We start from the raw sequence: 21,645 nt of genomic DNA, 5'->3' as shown, positions 1-21,645 counted from the left end.
GATTCACCCTGCCTCCATCAGGAGATCACACACGGCTCACAGGATGACCAACGACAGAACCAGAGCTTGGAATTAACAGGGGCACAGGGGCAGAAAAGAACCCCCACCATCGAAAACCCCCAACCCACAATTAAAATAAACGCCATGTTTCACCGCCCAGAAAAGGCAAGCATGGGAAACGCACCACACACAACGACCGAGACCACTGAGAAGCAGTGTGGGAAAAATCCTGAGACGCAGAATAAGGGATGTGACACGAACTGGTCCGGAAACCACTCAACTTCCATCATATCCATCGATGAAGATCCCAACTCCATGGGAGAGACACCCAACCTCTCAGACATTTCACACAAAGAATCAGAGGAGGAATACGGCAAAGTGAACCCAAGACCACTAAAAGAAAAAAGAACAAAAACAAAAAAATAAATGAAAACGCTAAACCTAAAAAAAAAAAATCAACAACCAAACACACGAAACAAACCTTGAACAAAGCAAAAACTATCCTTAAAGAGCAAGAGACTGTAAAAGTGAACAAAAGGAGAAGAACCTCTTCGAAACCCCTACCAAACCCACTGCTATCATGTCCCTTGAAGGCTTTCTTTACACAACAGTATAAAAGAAAACTGACGACGTAGATTGAAATTTCCGATGCAAAAATGCTAGAAGTAGCCCACGATCACCCTCCAGGACCTAAACAAAGGAAAACGGACCCAATTTGGACCACAGCTCCACATGTAAACCAAACAAATGATAATCAACGAATCAGCTTGAACAACACAACTTTGGAGCAGGCAACGGAAAAGAACGGGTCTGTCACTCGCAGTCGCGGCCATCACCGCGACTAGCGATTTCTTCCGCGTTGGAGTTTGAGAGGACGCAGAGGAGGATTACTTTAGTCCTTTTTCTGTGTTCGCTCCGCAGCTCCGAACGCGGGACGCAACGCTGCCGGGAGTATTTAAATCCCCGCCTCCCGGCAAGTCGTTGCGTTGCAACCCCCCTCTGTTGTTTACTTTTCGACTCTGGGTCCTTCGCTCTTCCTCTGCACCTCGCTTTGGAAATTCCCAGGGGTTTCTCACCTTGGATACTTTTCTCCCTGGGCGGCGCTAGCTGTGCCTTTTTTCTCCGGCGGTCTCTCGCGCTCTCTCTCTCTCTCTCTCTCTCTCTCTCTCTCTCTCTCTCTCTCTCTCTCTTTCTCTCCTGTTCTCTCACCTTGCTCTTTTTGGTCCAGTCAGCGTGCTCCTCCGCAGTACTTTTCTGGAACATTATCGACCTCCACTGCAGCCTCCTCAGCTGCTGCCTTCTCCGCCTGCGCTTCAGGCCTGCTGCTATTGTTGGACTTGGACATTCATTGGCCACCCTTCAGTTGTTGGAGATCCTTCGCTTCCTTCTTTTTTATCTGGGAACAACTGGCCTTCGCAGACAAGTCTTGGCACCTCTTATCAGGGTTTTTTCCCCTCTGCGGGTTTTTCCCTGCATTTTCTGGCTTGGTCCCGGAAAGGAGGTCACTGTGCCGCTGTTCTCACCCGGCGGCCACAGTGGCTTCTCTCCGTGACAAGCCCACGCACCAGAAAAAGGAGAGAGACTACCTGGCACGTCGAGGACTGCAAGAAACCATTGACTCGGAAAGCTCAGGTGAGGAGAACGTGGGTACAGGGGAAACTCAGCCAAGGGTACTTGTCAAGTCACAGATTGCAACGCCAAAGAGTATCACGATGTCAGCTGAGGAACAGGTCCAAGAGCTGTGGAAGGCTTTTCAGGCTATGTCCCAGGAGCTACAAGGGGTCAAGACTGAGAATGCTTTGCTTAAACAAATGGTTGCGGCTAGGGAACCGACTCCCTCAGAATTGCCACCCATGGCGCTGTCCTCTGGGAAGTTTGATGGCTCCCCCAAGAAGGTGAAGGAGTTTCTTGAAGCAAGCCTGGTTCATTTCACATTCAGACCTCGTACCTTTGCTACAGACCAGACCCGGGTGGGTTTCCTAATATCCAACATGACTGGAAACGCTCTGTTCTGGGCCACCCCATTGGTGACTAGTGGAAACGCCATTTTGCAGGACTATTCGGGGTTTCAGAATCTTCTCAAGCAGACCTTTGAACGACCAGAGCTCTCCTTCACAGCCTGCGAAGATCTGTTGGATGTCCGGCAAGGCTCGCTAGACGTTTTATCATATATTTCCTCTTTCAAGACATTAGCAGCCGGAGTAGGATGGCCCGAGGCAGCACAGTATGCCATTTTCAGAAGAGGACTGAAGGAGGAAATTAAAGACGAGCTGGCCAGATCTCCTCGTTCTCCTACTTTCTCAGATCTACTTTCTGCTGCACTTCATATAGAGTATTGCCTTCAAGAGAGACGAGTTGAACGTCGGAAGCAAAAGATTCCTGGCCATATCTCAGACCCCTCTGTACCCGTTCTCCCTAGTCGCTCTACTAACATCGTTACTGAAGAACCCATGCAGATCGGTGCCACCAGGGCGCCCTTGTCCGCAGCTGAAAGACGTTGCAGAAGAGAGAAAGGACTGTGTGCCTACTGCGGATCAGATCAACATTTTCTCAGAGACTGTACAGAGCTGTCCAATAAGAGGTCGGGAAACGACTACCCTCGGCGTCAGTAGGGACAAGCGACCGAGGGTCTTCGAGCAATCTTCATCGTCCCTATGTCTCTCTGTCAGTGACCTCCTCTGAATCCAAGGAGGACTCCAGGCTGATGGTCATTCCAGTACAACTCAATCTCGGAAAACATCAGGTGGAGACACTGGCCCTATTAGACTGTGGCGCGGCAGGAAACTTCGTTGACACCCTGTGGGCAGACAAGGTGGGTCTCCGTACGATTCCCCGGGCAGAAGGTCAGAAGGTGGAAGGTGTGGACGGTTCACCTTTGTCCTCAGGTCCCATCACCCATACCACTGAAGATCACTCCTTGACGATTAACCAACATAAGGAAGTTATGAGTTTTGATATTATCAGGGCTGCCCATTTCCCCATCATATTGGGCATTACCTGGCTCCGTAGACACAATCCTCTGATCAACTGGACCGAAAATCAAATAAGTTTCAGTTCCCCGTATTGCGCAACCAACTGTTTTTCACTGGAAGGTCGAGCTGATCTGCAGCCAGTCAAGGTGTTTCCCAACAACCATGTTGGTATCCATGCTTTACCCAAATTCTGCTCTGGCTTCTCTGAGGTATTTCAGGAGTGCCTCCATGCCAGACTTCCACCCCATCGGCCAGAGGACTGCACTATCGATCTGGAGCCCAATGCCTTGGTTCCGTTTGGACGGATGTTCGCTCTCACCCAAACCGAGAGACAAGTCCTACGGAGATACTTGGATACCAACATGGAAAATGGTCTCATTCAACCTTCAAAGTCTCCAGCAGGAGCCCCTTTGTTTTTCATTAAGAAGAGAGATTCCGCCGATCTTAGACCCTGCATCGACTACAGGGGCCTGAATACAGTGACAGTCCGTGACCGGTATCCCATGCCCCTTATCACGGACATTATTGAGGCGGTGCAAGGTGCTCGAGTTTATTCCAAACTGGATCTTCGCAACGCATACCATCTGTTGCGGATTGCCAAGGGTGACGAATGGAAAACCGCGTTTCGTACTCTTCTGGGCCTATTTGAGTATAAGGTTATGCCGTTCGGTTTGGTGAACGCCCCAGCGGTGTTTCAGAGGTTTATGGACCGAATGTTCTCTGACATGCTTTCCATCTCGGTCATCATCTATTTAGATGATATCTTGGTTTTTTCCCCTAACATGAGAGAACACATAACACAAGTGCGACGAGTTTTGGAGCGTCTTAAGGTGAACATTCTACTGGTCAAGGAGGAGAAATGCAGATTCGCTGTACCATCGGTACATTATCTGGGATATGTTCTATCAGAAGGAGGGATCGCCATGGATCCGGACAAGGTACACGTTATTCTTGACTGGCCGGCCCCGACCTCCGTCCGGGAGGTCCAGAGGTTCCTGGGTCTTTCGAATTACTACAGGAGATTCATTCCTAACTTTTCGGAGGTGGTATACCCCATCACCCGCCTACTCAAGAAGACGGCCTATCCTTTTTCCTGGTCTACTGAGGCGGAAAAGAGTTTCTGTTATCTGAAAACCCTCTTTTGCTCTGCCCCGATTCTGCAGCATCCCAACCAAACTCTTCCATTTATTCTGGAGACAGACGCCTCTGCCATAGCTGTCGGAGCAGTGTTGCTTCAGTCCTTTAACAAGGTGGAGCATCCTGTCGCCTATCTCTCCAAGACTCTTTCTCCCAGCCAACTCAACTACTCGGTTCTGGAAAAGGAATTGTTAGCAATGAAACTGGCTTGTGAGGAATGGAGGCACCTTCTCATGGGTGCCCGCCATCGGTTCCTCATTCGCACCGATCACAAGAACCTAAAGGCTTTACAGGACATGGAATGTTCAAACTCCAGGCAAGCTAGATGGGCCTACCTATTTTCGCAGTACGACTTCCAGATCACGTAAATCCCTGGGTCTCTCAACCGTCTGGCTGACGCTTTGTCTCGCAAGGATTCCCACTTGGAAACAGTAGCTGTCAAGTCTGAACCATTGTTCCACAGAAATCGGATCCTAGCCATGGTGAGTTCTTTTCTTCAGGAGGTCAAGGCTGCTGTTGCGCAAGAGGCTCCTCATATCTGTTTTTCAGCTGATTCCCCTTTCCAAATCAAGGACGGTTGGGTCTTCTACAAGAAGAGGTGGTATATCCCTGAAGGGTCGTTGCGCCGGAAGATCCTTAAATGGTGTCACGACTCTCGTCTAGGCGGACACAGAAGCAGAAATGGTACGATGGAACTTATCTCGAGGTCATTTCTTTGGCCCAACATCAGGAGGGACGTGTTCAACTACGTAAAGACCTGCCCAACTTGTGCCAGAATCAAATATGCCTCGTGGAAGCCCCTAGGACTTCTCACCCAAGTGGAGATACCGACTCGCCCATGGGGACTCATCTCCACGGACTTCATAGTGGAGCTTCCTGAGTCTGAGTCATGCACATGTATCATGGTTACGGTGGACTCTCTAAGCAAGTTAGCCCATTTTTCTCCTCTTCCTGGACTTCCTTCTGCCACCAAGATGGCAGAGACATTTGCCCGAGATATCTTCAAGCTTCATGGCCTCCCCGACAAGATAATATCCGATCGAGGAAGCCAGTACATTTCCAAATTCTGGACGGCTTTGTGTTCTCGATTGGGAGTGGAAAGGGCCCTTTCCTCTGGGTTTCACCCACAGACGAACGGCCAAACGGATCGACTCAACGCAACCTTGGAGCAGTACTTGCGATGCTTTATTTCCCAGCGTCAAGATAATTGGGTTTCTCTACTCCCTACTGCAGAATTCGTCTACAACAACTCCAGGCACACTGCCACAGGCCTATCCCCTTTTTTTTGTACCTACGGTGTTCACCCGCGTTATCTAATGCCCGAGGTGCCCAGGGATCTCTAACTCTCCGACTGCGGAAGAGGTGCTAAGAAATGTCAAGGAGGCCAGGGACAGTGCATTGCTAAGCTTGACGGATTGTAGACAGCGGAATAAGACTGAAGCCGACAAACATCGCAGGGAAGCACCTTCATGGAAACCCGGGGACAAGGTGTGGTTGTCCATCAGATTCCTTCCCAGATGGACAAAACTTTCTAAACTGTCTCCGCGTTTCTTGGGACCTTTCCCCATCCTCTCCAAGGTCAATCCTGTTGCCTATCGTCTAATACTCTCTCCATCTCTCAGACGCATACACCCTGTCTTTCACACCTCTCTTCTTAAGCCCTACTACTCTGATCCACATCGCCGGCCTCTCAACCGGAATCTTCCTGTCACTGCTGCCAACCAGGAGGAATACGAAGTTTCTGCCATTCGCGATTCTAGATTTCTTCGTGGCCGGTTGGAATACCTCCTGTCATGGAAGGGCTACCCGGTATCGGAGGATTCCTGGGAGCCTGCTTCTAAAATACATGCCCCTCAGCTGTTGGCTAGGTTCCATCGCTTGCACCCGGGTAAGCCCGGGTGGTTGCACTCTAAGGGGGGGCATACTGTCACTCGCAGTCGCGGCCATCACCGCGACTGGCGATTTCTTCCGCGTTGGAGTTTGAGAGGACGCAGAGGAGGATTACTTTAGTCCTTTTTCTGTGTTCGCTCCGCAGCTCCGAACGCGGGACGCAATGCTGCCGGGAGTATTTAAATCCCCGCCTCCCGGCAAGTCGTTGCGTTGCAACCCCCCTCTGTTGTTTACTTTTCGACTCTGGGTCCTTCGCTCTTCCTCTGCACCTCGCTTTGGAAATTCCCAGGGGTTACTCCCCTTGGATACTTTTCTCCGGGGTTCCGGTTTTTCAGAACACCGTACTTTGTTTCCCATTTCTCTTCGCCGCCTTCCCTGGGCGGCGCTAGCTGTGCCTTTTTTCTCCGGCGGTCTCTCGCGCTCTCTCTCTCTCTCTCTCTCTCTCTCTCTCTCTCTCTCTTTCTCTCCTGTTCTCTCACCTTGCTCTTTTTGGTCCAGTCAGCGTGCTCCTCCGCAGTACTTTTCTGGAACATTATCGACCTCCACTGCAGCCTCCTCAGCTGCTGCCTTCTCCGCCTGCGCTTCAGGCCTGCTGCTATTGTTGGACTTGGACATTCATTGGCCACCCTTCAGTTGTTGGAGATCCTTCGCTTCCTTCTTTTTTATCTGGGAACAACTGGCCTTCGCAGACAAGTCTTGGCACCTCTTATCAGGGTTTTTTCCCCTCTGCGGGTTTTTCCCTGCATTTTCTGGCTTGGTCCCGGAAAGGAGGTCACTGTGCCGCTGTTCTCACCCGGCGGCCACAGTGGCTTCTCTCCATGACAAGCCCACGCACCAGAAAAAGGAGAGAGACTACCTGGCACGTCGAGGACTGCAAGAAACTATTGACTCGGAAAGCTCAGGTGAGGAGAACGTGGGTACAGGGGAAACTCAGCCAAGGGTACTTGTCAAGTCACAGGGTCAACAGAGGCAAGCCAGACAACTGAGAGATATCGCCCCACCAAAACAACAACTAAAGAATTGGAAGGAAACTCCAAAAAAACAGAAGCATCGATGCACCCGTTTCACCCACAGGGAAAAAAAACCAGAAAGGACACTACAAGGGAAGATACCTCCGACATTGAACTCGTAAAAAACGACAAAGAGCTAAGCCCTGTGATAAGGGCGAAAGAGGGAAGATATGCGTGGACCAAGCCCCATCTGACAACCGGCATTTTGAAGACGCCGAGGTCAATCGACAAAGACGAAAGAGGGCTTGTACAGGGGGTGGAAGCACCTACGCAAAGACCGGCACGAGGAAGAGCAATCCCTGAACACGAGCAAAGTGTATTGTTTTCAAGATCTCCACCAAATACACCTTTTCTGAAAAAAGACCAGAGAAAATACATACTCCACCGAAAAACCGTAGACTAAGCGACATAGCAGCTGGAATGCAGAGAGTCTCACCAAACAAGAACCCAGACATGATCACAATCATGTCCGCTATATCAGTTGTACTTGCACCATTCTGCAAACTCTATGAAGCGATAAGAGAAGAAATTCGAGATAACACGGCAATGATGTCTAATATGATCAACAAAATATCGCACGTGGAAAGCTATATAACAGCAAATGAAGATTTCAAATACACTCCAACGACCACAGGAAAACAAAATAGAAGAATTAGAAAAAAAAATCAAAGACCTAGTGTGCCAAAACAACATCCAAAACGCACCGCAGACCAGGCACCATTTGACGCACCTCGAAGAGGGCCTGTGGATTACAACTAAAAGCGCATCTCCGTCGGTAATGAGTACAGAACAAAACTGAACAAAACCACTGCCTCAAAATCACAAAACGCAGCAAAAGATGAAATTGGCACTTACAGGCCAAATACTCAAAAAACTGGTATCAACAGCGGAAGAGTTAAAAACACCAGCTACAACACACCTGGAGACTTGTCGGATAACAAATTCTCCCAAAACTACAGAGGATTTTATGGCAGACCCGACTCTAATGAATCTAACACAACACTGGGAAGACCATAACCTCATCACTAATGAGCCCGATAACACGCCTTCCAAAAAGACCAAAGAAAGAAATGGGACCATCAGCGAACAGAGAGGGAGACAAAGCACAAAAAGGAAAACCCGAGCCGTTATAAATCAACTAGAGACTATAGTGCGACAAAGCAGAGAGACACCCACGAGTCATACCACAAAGATTTGCCCGCCAGACCCATAAGCACAAGCAGGGTCAAGACCCCCAGACAATGGGCTGAGACAGCAACAAAGGTAATCACACTTAACCACCAAACACGAATATTCAAGTTAGAGCAACAAGACCCAAAGAAAGATAAGGAGCCACTGAACCGGCCAGCAATTCTCCAGATAATAAAGAGATCGAAACACCTGAGACATCTAAGATCGGAAGATCTCAAGTTAGTGGAACCTTACCACGACGGTAATCAAGCAAAAGTTTACATTCACAACAAAATAAACGGAACAGAAGGAATTGACCAAGCAGCCTTCAAAGAACTGGAACTGATGAGTCTGCGTTTGACAGAAATAAAGAAATCAGAATTACCAGAAAGACATCGGCCAGCTGGCACCACAAGAAAAGGGGGATTTCACCCGAGCCAAGAACATCTAAGACACTGCTCATTCCAAAGTCCGAGCACCGACGTACAGCCAGGTAAATCAAGATAAGAATCTTCGCTGACTCTAGAGACCCCAAAACAAAAGAACAAGACGGCGGACCTGAGGCAGGTGAAGGGCCCTTGGAACTGGTTGACAGCAACGTGGAACAAAAAATCTGATAAATAGCAACGACCAGGGCCAGATTTCGACCTTAACACAACAGTGAAATTCAGAGAGGTACGGCCCGAATCGAAGAATTTCATCCTAGGATCCTGGAACACCCGGGGCCACACGCACCTAACGGTAGCAGGAGATGTAAACCTGGGCAGCTTCGACATCTTATGCCTACAGGAAACGTGGCAGATGACTAAACCTGCACTGGACGGCTTTACAGATGAAATTTCTCCAGCCGAGAAAGGCCTTCTAGGAAGACCGTCATCGGGCCTACTAATCGCGATAAAAACAGGTCGCGGTTTAGCAGAGCCGAGAAAGTGGAAAGAAGCCTACGAACTGCTAGTAGTGGTGTCATCATGGGCCCAACAGGAACCAAAAAAAGGACAAAATGCAAATGTGTTAGCTATAGTCACCTGCTACTGGAACCCCCAGCGTATGTCAACGAAAACATTTTGCGCTAGTATAAGCTCCACGATTGACCAACTCTACGAAGATTTCGAAGACATCGAAATCATAATCTGCGGGGACCTCAATGCAAACTGTGGCAATCAAAAACAGACAAATCCATCCGACAACCAGCGACCTTTAACATCTGATCAAACAAGAGAGCGTGGGAAGGCCTGGAACGACCTCATTGCTACAAGAAATGTACAGAACTTAAGATACGCTGTTCCCTAACCAAACTAACTTACCTACATGGGAACGTGGATTCTCAAGCGCCACCTTAGACTACATAAGCATTTCCTCAGGCTTAACGCAAGCGATAATAACCTTTAGAGTGGAAAGAACGCTGAACAGCGATCACAACCTGTTGTCGTGCAACTGGCAGGGTTGGAGACCTACAAAACCCAGGTATCTCCCACTAACGGAGACAAATAATCAACAAACACGACTGAGACTAACGGAAGCGAACATTCTGAAAATTAAAAACGATTGGGACCAAAACATTCAGACCAACAAACTAAACAAAATAGACGAAAGACCAGACTACATACCGCTGTTAGCCCCCTACAAAAAACCACTACAACAAATGGATGCTTCCATGACCTACCCAAAACATGCCTTTAACAAAGAGGTGGTTGAACAGAGAAAAATGGGACGACGCCTGAAGAAAACGGCTAAAAAAACAAACACCATTGAGGATTGGGCAAATTGGCACCAGGAGACAAAAAGGTACCGCAACTGGCTAAAACAACAAAGGGCGACACAATACCAACTGGACGCAGAGGAGATGATGAAGAGACTTTCGTCTAAAAAATCTAGCAAATTCTGGTCTCTAATAAAAACAACATCGGCGAAGCAGACCGCACCGATGATCAATGCAGTTGCGGAAGAAAAATGGACAACGTACCTAACGAAAGAATTCGAAGACCTAAAAGTAGTACAAGTAGCGAAGGGGGAAAAACCAATTTCAACCTGGGTGAATCTATCTAACCCGGAAGACATCGCAGACAAAATGAAGAAACTGAAAACATCAAGAGCCCCTGGGCCCGACGGTCTGACTAACTTGGAACTCAAACAATTTCCAAATGAGTGGTTGAACGTAATTAGCAGAATTTTTGCAGAATGCGAGGCTAAACAACAGATCCCCGAGTCATGGCTGAAAGCGGTGATTGTACCAATCTATAAAAAAAGAGGGCGTGAACATCCAGAAAATTACAGACCTATCGCCTTGCTCGATATCATAGGCAAATTATACGCATCTCTACTGTTGGACCATCTCAGAAAATGGGAGAAAACGGACCCTCAAAAGATAACCTGCAAACAGGTTTCCAGAAAAATGGAAGCACTACAATTAACATCATGATACTTAACATCTTAAAAGCCAAGGTGAAGGAAGGGGCCCCAAAGATACATCTAGCCTTTGTAGATTTATCTAAAGCCTTTGACAAAATTGACAGAAACATGCTATGGGAGAAACTACTACTCTGGAACTGCCCACAATCGATACTCGAGCCTATCAAAGCATTACACTCGAACAACACCATAAGAGTGAAATTAAGTCAAAACGGTACGCTCTCCGAAGAGATCAAGATTTGCAGAGGGGTCAAACAGGGATGCCCCCTAGCCCCAGCTTTGTTTATTGCCTTCTTGAGCGACCTGCAAGCCTCAGAAGCCGAAATAAGGAGCTTCCCACCAAAACTGGGCAAAACTTTCATCCCCAGACTATTATACGCAGACGACGTGATCCTTATCGATCAAACTAAAGTCGGACTACAGCGCAAATTGTCAAACCTAGCTAAATACATCCATGCCAACCAACTAGAAATCAACAAAAACAAATCAAAAGTTTTGTCAATCGAGAAAGCAACCTTGAAAACGACAAAATTTAAACGGTTGAAAACATCAAATACCTAGGGGTAGAAATTGACAGCTCAGGAACAGACATAGCCATGCAAAAGACGCTGTGGGAAAAGGCTAAAAGGCTGACATCACAAATGAAAGTGATCAATAGAAAGTATGGCAAGTTCTCCTTAATGCCCGCAATAAACTTCTACAAAGGAAAAGCGGTCCCAGTTCTAGCATATGGAACAGAAGTCTCACTATGCATTCCTTCAACAATTTGGACAAAACTGGAAGGACTGATATGGAAGGCAGTGCTGGGACTCCCCAAATCCACTGCTATGGCGGCAATCCGAAGAGAGCTGGGTCTTGTATCCCTGGCATCCATGGTAGAGCAAAGCACTATGAGCTTTTTCTGGAAAGTAATTCTGCCCGACTCGCTACCAGCCCTCAAAATCATACAGGAGGAAATAGAAAGTGGCAAATGCACAGCACTGAACAGATGGGTGGAAAAGAGAAAAGAGAAACTGGAGGAAATAACTTGTACAGAAAAAGAACTGATCGATAACTCAGAAGAATAAACAAAAAATGATAACCATGGACTGGATTAACACACTAGAGGCAGCAGCAGAGAATAAACTTCTATCACATCTCCCACCTACTTTCAACAAAGTGAAATCTCCGCTGAAATATTGCATCAAATTTCCTGAAAAAAGAAAAAGAACGTTGTTTATGAAAGCTAGATTAAACCTGCTCCTAACTCAAGAAATTTTGTGCATCAGAGGTGCGTCCGAAAAAAAGAATGCCGTTTGTGCAAATCGACGGAGGTGACAGAAACTCTGAAACACCTGTCAATAAACTGCCCAAAAACCAAGAAACACAGACTAGTTCACCTACTACCCTTGATCGAAAACCCCTGGATGATATGTGAAAACAACCTATGGAATCCCTTGATATCCGGTGAAACCACAAGATGGACGATAGCGTTGGTAAACAAAATTGACGCAATATTTCGACAAATCAGAGAGGAACATCTGTCTACCTAAATGACATCTGGAAATAAACAAATGACTGTGGTCTTCAGAGGCCACTCTTTACTCATGAAACTTCTGAAATTTAACAATAGTAAGAAGAAGTTTGAAACTACGGAAATCAACCATTTTGATACATTTTCTTAGGATAACTCCTAAAGAAAAACAGTAAAAAAAAATTAAAAAGAAATGTTTTTTCTTTGTTGCTGTTTTTTCTTTTTGCATTGTTTTTTTCTTTTTGCATTGATTTTTGCATTTTGGTCTGGTCTTTCACTTTTTGCACTGTTTTTTTTCCTTTTTGCACTGGTCTTTGCTTTTTGCACTGGTCTTTGCTTTTTGCACTGGTCTTTGCTTTTTGCACTGGTTTTTCATTTTTGCATTGGTGTTTCTTTTTTGCACTGTTTTTTCATTTTGTGCTCTGGTTTTTCCGTTTTGCATTAGTTTTTCCTTTTTGCATTGTTTTTTCTTTGTTGCTCTGTTTTTTTCTTTTTGAATTGGTTTTTCCTTTTTGGTCTGTTTTTTCCTTTTTGCACTGTTTTTTTCCCTTTTGCACTGGTCTTTGCATTTTGCACTACTGTTTCCTTTTTGCATTGGTTTTTCATTTTGCACTGGTTTTCCCAAAGTATATGAACAGGGGCACAGCCTAAACCAATGCATGTATTTGCTTCACATGTATTTCAGGAGCGTCACAATGTGGTGGAGCCATGCCTTTTGGTTGGTTTGGTGGAAATCCGTCCAGCAGTTTTTTATTTACACATTAGAGAAGGAGTGGGATGCACTAAAATCATTTATGTTTCTCCCAAGGTACATTTTTAAAACTTAGGCAGAGAGCAGAATGCCTCAACCACCACAATCTTGTAGGCATCTCCCCTTTTGCATTCAAGCAAATTAAGCTTTTAAGATATGCAAATCTGTCTTTTATGTTTGGGCAAAAGCAGCAGTAAATTACAATATTGATAAATGATATTGATATGATATGATATGATATGATATGGCATGTTTAACGCGCCTATACACAAGTGTTTCAAGGTGCGATGATGGGGTAAGGGGAAGTGTGAGGTTTCCCCTTACCCCATATTATGAAGGAGTAAGGGGAAGTTTGACTTCAGAGTGGATTCGGTGCGCGTGCAACAGTAGCAATTAATACGTTTTGTGGGGGGCTAGAGAGTCTATTCCTTATCAATCCTGGTTTTTCTGTTCGCGGGTATCAGTGACAAATTTACGAGAATTTGGTTTATATTTTAAATAGCGACATGGGATGATAGAGATACTGATAATGATGTGTTATTTTATATAGCGCCTTAATCCAAAGCGCTATATAAAAGGGATATAAGAATGTGCTAAACATTAGGTTAGTAGGGTCCAAGGGCAGTTTGCCTTTAGGATGGCTGTGTGGGGGATGGGGAAGGGGAAAAGCAGCAGCATTTGGGAGGTGGGGGAGTTTGTGGAGGGCATTGGCTCTTTTATTTTTGACTGTGATCTGATCTTCTTTTAGTATGACTGATGTGTTTCTGAGCGCTTAGACTTATTTTTAACTTTCCGGAATTCTTGCAAGAGAAAGTCTCATGATAACTGGAACTGATTTTGTTCTGGCAACCACATATTGGAAGAACTGGGGAATCACATGAAATAAACCTTTTCAGCATGTCTGCTATATCGAGAACATACCATATAGCATGCACAACCATGTACCCTTCATCTCATGCTTACGTGCATTGGCATCCTGGAACCTCATTACCATGCACACCTTCGTCCTGGTACCTCATTATCACAAAGTGGACACCGGCCATGGCCAGTGGAGAGTGTGCGCCTGATAGCACAAAACCCCTGGTGCGTAGGTTTGAAACACTTTCATGAATGTGAGTTCTACAGAGGAGATGTTTTGGGCTCTGCCGATTGTGTAGACAGTGCCTCCAGGTGCATCTAATGGGCTTGGGAGGGGGCAGGATTGTTAGACCTGTGCTCATTTAGCAAGTCAGGGGGTAGGGTAAGCTCTGGCCTCCCAGGATTATCATTGGGTCCTGCCCTGTAATGGTCTCCTGGCATGCATTGGGGTCAGGGATATCCCCCATACATCCTCCGGATCCAGCATGGACTCGCTGAGGGTTGACATCTCATCTGGACCTCTGAGTCAACAGTTTGGAATTCCCCCAGATCTAGGTAGGGGACTTCCCCAGAGGTGTTATGGCATGCGTGATGTCATGTGAAACATTGGTTTCCACCCTACTGGCTTGCGCCCAGGTTCTCTGGTGCCTAAAGAGGGAGTCAATATCATCAACAGGCTTTCTGGAGAAATCCATGCTTCTTGGGCGGACTGAATACGTGGATTTAGGGCTTGTGAACACTTACCTTTGCATCCTGGGGACACCTGTGAATCTTCAGTTCCTCAACACAGAGTTCTCCTTTCCTTCTGGTGGTAAAGGATGAGGTGATGGCCTTGCAGAGCATGGAGGGTGGCAGTGTTGGGTGTATGTTGCTGTATTACTCCTGTTGCCCTCACTCAAATTGCACTCTTCTATCTTTTATGATTTATGCAATATATAACGTGGTATCATATGCTTAGTAGTTATCATGTAAATATATCATGTGTACATTACTAAACGTAGTAACCCGTACTTGCCAAAGGTGCAGTAGTTACCCGCTGAGTGCACTAGAGGAGTGTGTATTTGTAAGGTGCTACTCTAAGAACTGAAATGATTGGCTTTCTTAGATTCGCCAAAGGTTGACGTCGCTGATAGAGGAATGCTTCTCCAGTAGTCCTCTTGGGTGAATATCTGAATGCTGTTTGGCTGGATAGCAGACTACGTAATAGTAATCCAATCTACGCATTGATAACCCTTCAGGGCTTTTAGTTTTAGATTGAACTATTCTCTTCCGTCAAAGCTCAAATGCCTCAGTTGTAGCCCAATACTCCTGATACTTCTCAATGCATATACTTTGGTTGGTGCCAATACCGCTAGGTGTTTTGTTCTTCACATCTGGTTAGATTCCATGTAGACAGAACCAGCAGAGGTATACACAGCCCTTATTTTCCCCATAAGCATTCAGTGGGTCAATAATGTTCCAAAGTTCGCTGATTGTTTCTTAATGTTGTCTTCTTCTTGGGTGCTGTGGAATGACTACTGTGGTGGGGAACCGCTGGAATCCAGAAACCAGAGCTAGGAAAGAAGCTCTGGTAAGAGTAGATGACAGGAATGCTGTGTATGGAGTGGTTTGAAGGCTATTATATGTGTGTCTGGACTACCATATCATCTAACTCATGAGGCCGGCTCTCAGTGCTTTCCCACTTCCTTTGTTGGAAGTCATCCAACCCCCAACTCCTCCGACCCAAATTTTCTGTATCCTCCAGCCACTGGTCGGCTGACTTTAAAGTTTGCTCCTTGTTATATCCGTTTTTCATTGCTGTTGGTAGCGTGAAAACAGGGCCATCAAGAACACTGATGGTGGTGTTGAAAAAACAAATTTTCTGCATTGGGCAGCGGTACTATGAGGAACCCAAGAAACTGGCTGTAAAAAACTGCAAAAAAAAATACCTGGCGATAGAATGACATAGAACTGAGATGATGTCATTAGCAAGCCAGGGACTGTTCCAAGAAGGGTCCCTTACTTGGAGCACTGCATGTGTTTGTTGCCGCCGATTTCTGGTTGAAAAACACATTGAAATTCGCCCGCCCCAATCCACCCCTTCCCGATTTTTTGCTATCTATTCCCCACCCTCCTAGCCCTTATATTCCTTTAACCCCATATCATTGTATTTGTTTTATTGGACAAAAATCAGCGCTGAAAATCGGTGCAAAATAAAACCTGCCGATGAATGAACGTCGTACCCGACATCTCTATTTCCTCTGCCCTGCGAGAGAGGGATATATAGGAAAGAGGCGCGCTAGTGGCGTGCTCGGTGCAGGTTTTTTGTGAGGCAGCATCCTGTAGTGCAGGGTTGCCCAACTCCAGGCCGGATCCATGTCGAATTTCAGCATACCCCTCATTAATATTCAAGACATACCTTTGCATACAATGATTCTAAATGTATGCACATGGTTCCTCGTGAATATTACTGAGGGATATCCTGAAAACCTGTCACGATCCCGGCCCTCAGGGTCTGGATTTGGACAACCTTGGTGTAGTGCTTTCAGAAGAAATGGGAATTCCAGTACTAGCTTGAAACATATGAACGCTTGACCTCATGCAAATACAAGTATTAGAGAATAAAAGGTATTTGTACAATGTTGCTTTATTTTGTGTAAGTAAACATGCAAGACCCAAGCACTAAGTATTTAATGAAAACATTGCTGAGGCAGCCCATCCTTGCTAATTGATGCTATTTACTGCGATGAAACAAAGAATCCCCTAGAAAGGATACGTGATACTACCTTGTTTATTCAATCAAACATAAATTAAAATATGACTCATTACAAACTAATTTCTAACCTGCAGGCAGTGTTGATTCCTTAGGGAAGGTAGATTGTCAGTTTCTGCTTGAGGAGAAGCCGCCCAATGGCATAGAGTGCAGTGTGCAATATGAGCACAAATGCAAGTTATTTGCGCTCATTGCTGAAATTGCTCAGGTTACCTTATTCTCAAAAGTGACCTGTACATTTCAGAAGAGGCTGAAATATGCGCTGTTCATCCCCCTTGCATACATTAGTATGACATCATCTTAGCAACCACGTGCTTCCTGTGAGGACATTTCACCTAGATGGGCCATTGAAGGGCTTGCCTTGGTGAAATGACCAAGAAACTATAAAAGCATGGAAGTGCTAGTGTGACAGATGCGGTTTAAGTCGAGGCATCCACACTCCAAAAACAAATCATGACAGCGTTACAAATTACCCTGATACGATTTGTGCATCCCCTGCGCCTGTTCTGATCAGGCGCAGGGGGAAGACCCTCATTCCTGGGCATTTTAAAGCGCATCCCATTTGTGAATTCAGGATGTGATTTAAAATGGGCCAGAAATGAAAGGGGGGGGGGGGGAGGGAACAGCATCTGAATACGTACACGTAAGATTGTCCTCATTCAGATGCCCTTTGTGAATTGGGCTGCCACATATTTTGGTGCAAGAGAGGAGATGGCCATGTATCTAGGACCAATATGTCAACAAGCACCTATTGCAAGACCAAAAGTGGGGGCCTTGATTACCTTGCAAAAGCAAATATCAAGTATTGCGACTTGATAACCATATGTTGCATTCCTAGTGGGATATACCATCCCAAAGGCAGAGATGGCCGGGGTCAACACAATGAAGTAGCCTTGGCTGGTACCTCTACCAAATATTTAGATGATCATACAATTTATCATTGTTTTTTGCAAACACTCACATAGTCAAAGTAACCCGTAGAGTTTCAATACTTGAGTTTTATAAACCAAGGAATTTTCAGTTGAAAAGATTAAACAAAACGCAAAAAGCATACAAAGCTCAATGCATGTTTTTACAAACAGTAAAGTTTTATATTTTTCTATACAAAAAGGTAAACAAAGTTCTCTTCAATTCAAACAAACAACAGGTATTTTATGTTGGAGCCAATATGCATTGACCCAGAGGCACATAATAATATAATTCGGTCGTATCTATATATATCTTCTCAATCTAAACACATGAACTAGCGATTCATGATCATCCCAAATACATTTCTTTCATAGAATATTTCATGCCGATGTGTTTCGGATTTGACAAAATCCATCTTCAGGGCTAAGTTCCATATCTAGATTAGATTAACCATTTCCTGCTTTCATCCTAAAGAGATGAAAAGTATCCTAATTAGAATTCTGTTTCAGGGTCAAAGGTCACTAAATGGATTTTTCTTTAAAAATGAAAACACTAACCTTATGTTGTCTCCAATTACTGGACATGGAAGGATGTTCCTACCTATATCAAAATAAATTGGGTTACCTAACGTCTGCTTATGAGGAAATTGTATGGATACTCATAGAGAATATTATTTGGACACCACTTACCCAATAGAAGACGTACGTCTGACTCTCGCGTAGTGTGAAGCGCGAGTGACTCCCAATCTGTGGGCCTTAGTAGTTAAGAAATGAAAGAACAGAGATTTTACAAAATATCCCTACTAGTATGACTGTGATGTTATACCGTCTAATTCTTACTCGACAGTATATCTGTATTGAATACTACAAAAGGATTAAAATGGGCTACACTCATAGGACCACATGTAGTTATTCGGACCGTGTTGCTCTGGTAACTCGCACCAACATCATTTGTAGTATTCTAAACACTAGCAATCCAAAAGGATTATTTTTTTGGGATGTACATTCTCATGTCGGTTTTTGGTTTTCTCTCACATGACCTGCGTATATATGCCGTGCCGTAATGTGCAGCAATCAGCGCTGCCATATAAATGTAGAGACCCATAGATTGAAATCCTCTAAAGCCGCTCGCCTCCAAGACGAGCCCCTCGGCTACGCGCGCTTACGCCCGCCTAGCCTCCATGGGCACCATATTGAATGAGGACTAGTCTGTGTGTCCCGCTTGCGTGTTGGAAGCCACGCTAAGTCACGGGCACATATCAATAATCTTTATTGAATAATTTTAGACAAATTCATACCCAGCAGAGTACGAGTTTACAGAATGTTGGTGATGATATACTAGTAAGGGAAATTTTCTCAAAAATTCGATCACACACAATGAACCCGTGCACATTAATTTTGCCGGTATGTATATTCTGGACTTGTACTAGTGTGCGCGCAGGGGGGAAAAAACGCAGCCGCGGATCCATGGTCCGCATACTACGTTCTGCCCCACTGCACGCACCGAATTCAGAGGCCGAGGCTTGATTCCATCCTCAGACGTTGAATCTGCCTTGGTCATAAAGTATAGTGATGTGGAGTAAAAGTTAGTCTTCCATATTTGCTTGGACCTTATAGCAATTTTCTGTCACAACTCAATCACAGTACTGCAGTACACAATTCAATGGAGGTTGAAAGCCTCATTGGTCATACACATATTAATATCGTTCAGACCAAATTAAGTGCATATACATTGTATTGCTATCCTTTAGACCAAATTAAGCGCATACACATTGTACAATCACAATTACCACCATGCTTCCCAACAGTGTTACAGTCTCTCAGGCTTAAGAACCCACTTACATTCTACTATTGTTGGTTATGCAGTATTCTTGCCACATATTGTCCATTTGACATCTCATTTGACTTCTCACATTATCATGGTCTGTTTACAATCTTCAGGGACACAATCATAGTAGTATCATACTTAATTTTATGTACCTCAACTGATACTGTGTTCCATGGGGTTAGCCTCAGTTTCCAATATTCATATGCAGGCCCATCACATTTTACACAAAACACATTAGATTATAGTCATGATTCATGCCTCTCGAGCTTAGACAATCCAACAGTTCAATCCACAGTATTTCCCTTTGCAACAGCCTCTTGTGCAGATCTCCACCCCTCTGTCCTAATTTTACTTGTTCGAGGATAATGCATTTCAATTGTGCTATAGAATGTCTCGCTTAAATAAAATGCATGGCGACAGGGGATTTCAAATTCTTTGTCCGAATGTTCGACTTATGCTCTGTCCAACATGTTTTTACCTTTCTCATGGTTATCCCTACGTAGTAAAAACCATAGGGGCATTTGAATGCGTACACAACATTTGTTGAATCACAGGTGCACGAGTGGTTCAACATTACGGGTTTCCCAGTATGTGGGTGTGAAATGGTATTTCCCAAAACAAGGTTGCTACAATGCTGACAATTGTAGCAGGGTTGGGTAACCTTGTGCTTTGTTGACCCTGTTGGATCAGAGATCACTTCTGCTCTTATTAGACTGTTCCTGAGCGCTCTACTATTGTCCTGATTTGTAGCTTCTAGCCCTTCTTCCTCCCCACTCTCCTCACCTGAGTAGTTGATCTCCAAATCTTTGGGGCTGAGGTGCCGACGTGTCAGGTAGTCTTTCTCTTTCTTTTGTGGTGTGTGCCTGCCGCAAGAGGAAGCCACATTAACCGCTAATAAACCAGCAGTCCTGTGGCCCCGTTACTGCGGTCAAACAGAAAAAAGGGAAAAAGCCGGAACGGCAGAAAAACCCTTTTGCAGCAACAACGTTCCAATGAGGTGAGGAATAAACCAGCTACGGGATGTGGAGCCGGCAATGGGTAACCCACCGCAGAACAGAACCCGGCTCCTAGCAGAAGGAATAAACGTAGCAGCCAGAGGAAGGAGAGTCCAAGAGGCGCCGAGCGAGGCAAGAAAGAACAACAACAACAGAAGAATTTTAGTAAGAAGAGAGGAAGAGAGGAAGAGGTACGGAAACATCAGAGGAGCGAATCCGATAAAGGAGAGAGCGGCAGAGTGTAAGCCGAAAGGAAAACTAGCGTCTTACCCAAAGTTGAGCGAAAGCTTAAACTGAGGGGTTGCAACGCAACGGTCGGCGGAAGTGGAATGAACAAATACTACCCGGCGGCCACCATGTTGGACAACCACTAGACCTACACCACACGTATGGAAAGAAACGTGCCGGAACTAGCGATGTAATCGTCCGCGATGAATCCACCAACACGTAAGTAACCGCCACTCGGCACGGCAGATGACAACTATTCCTGTAGGCGAAGATGGGTAATTCCGCGAAAAGGGGCTGGGTCTCAGGATCCATCTGCAACATTGGCCAGTTTCTCTGGATGATCTTTCTTATCTTCTTACTCTGAATCGAATGAGTAGTCACATATACAATATATTCGTCCTTCTTCTTCATTTTGGTTGTTAGCAATGTTTCTCTGTCAATATGTGCCAATTTGTCTGAGATGGACGTCCGATCATATCCCCTTTCCTGGAACTTCTTGCTCAAGGATTCAGATTGTCTCACAAACTCCACCTCCTCTGATATGTTCCTTCGGTACCGTAGGAATTGACTCAAAGGTACACTGTCAACAGTGCGTCATGGATGAAAGCTTGTGGCTAGCAGCAGGCTGTTTTGATCCGTTGTTTTGGTGAACATTCTTGTTTCTAATTTCTGGCCCTTGGTGTAAACCTCTACATCTAAGAAATTGATTTTGGATCTGCTGATTTCCGTAGTAAACTTAATTTTGGGTTGCATACCATTCATCATTTTAAAGAAGTCTTCAAGTTCATTTTCAGGACCAGTCCAGCTGCCAAAGACGTCCTCTATATATCTCACAAACATGGCCAAATGTTGTAACCATCGGGGTGAGGTGAGGACATTTTCTGTCTCCAAATAATGCATATATGTATTCGCATATGCTGGGGCCATTGCGGCACCCATACTCATTCCTGACAACTGCAGAAAAAATGTGTCTTGAAATTTAAAAAATGTGGTCATAAGAACCAGTTTCAGTAATGTCAGAACAAACATTTTGTCACCTTGGCAATTTCCCGATCTCAATAAAACCATTCTACAGCTTCAAGGACAGCTTCATGAATGATATTCGTATATAGGAATGTTACCTCCATTGTAAAGAGGATATCTCTCCCTGGGACAAAATCCACCCCTTTGAGCTTCTAGAGAAAATGAGTCGTATCTTTTATATACGTACTTGTATCCTGAATG

The sequence above is a fragment of the Ambystoma mexicanum genome, chromosome 14 (genome assembly GCF_040938575.1).
Source record: "Ambystoma mexicanum isolate Mex_15411 chromosome 14, UKY_AmexF1_1, whole genome shotgun sequence".
Classification (NCBI taxonomy): domain Eukaryota; kingdom Metazoa; phylum Chordata; class Amphibia; order Caudata; family Ambystomatidae; genus Ambystoma; species Ambystoma mexicanum.
Note: the sequence above shows the minus strand (reverse complement) of the source record.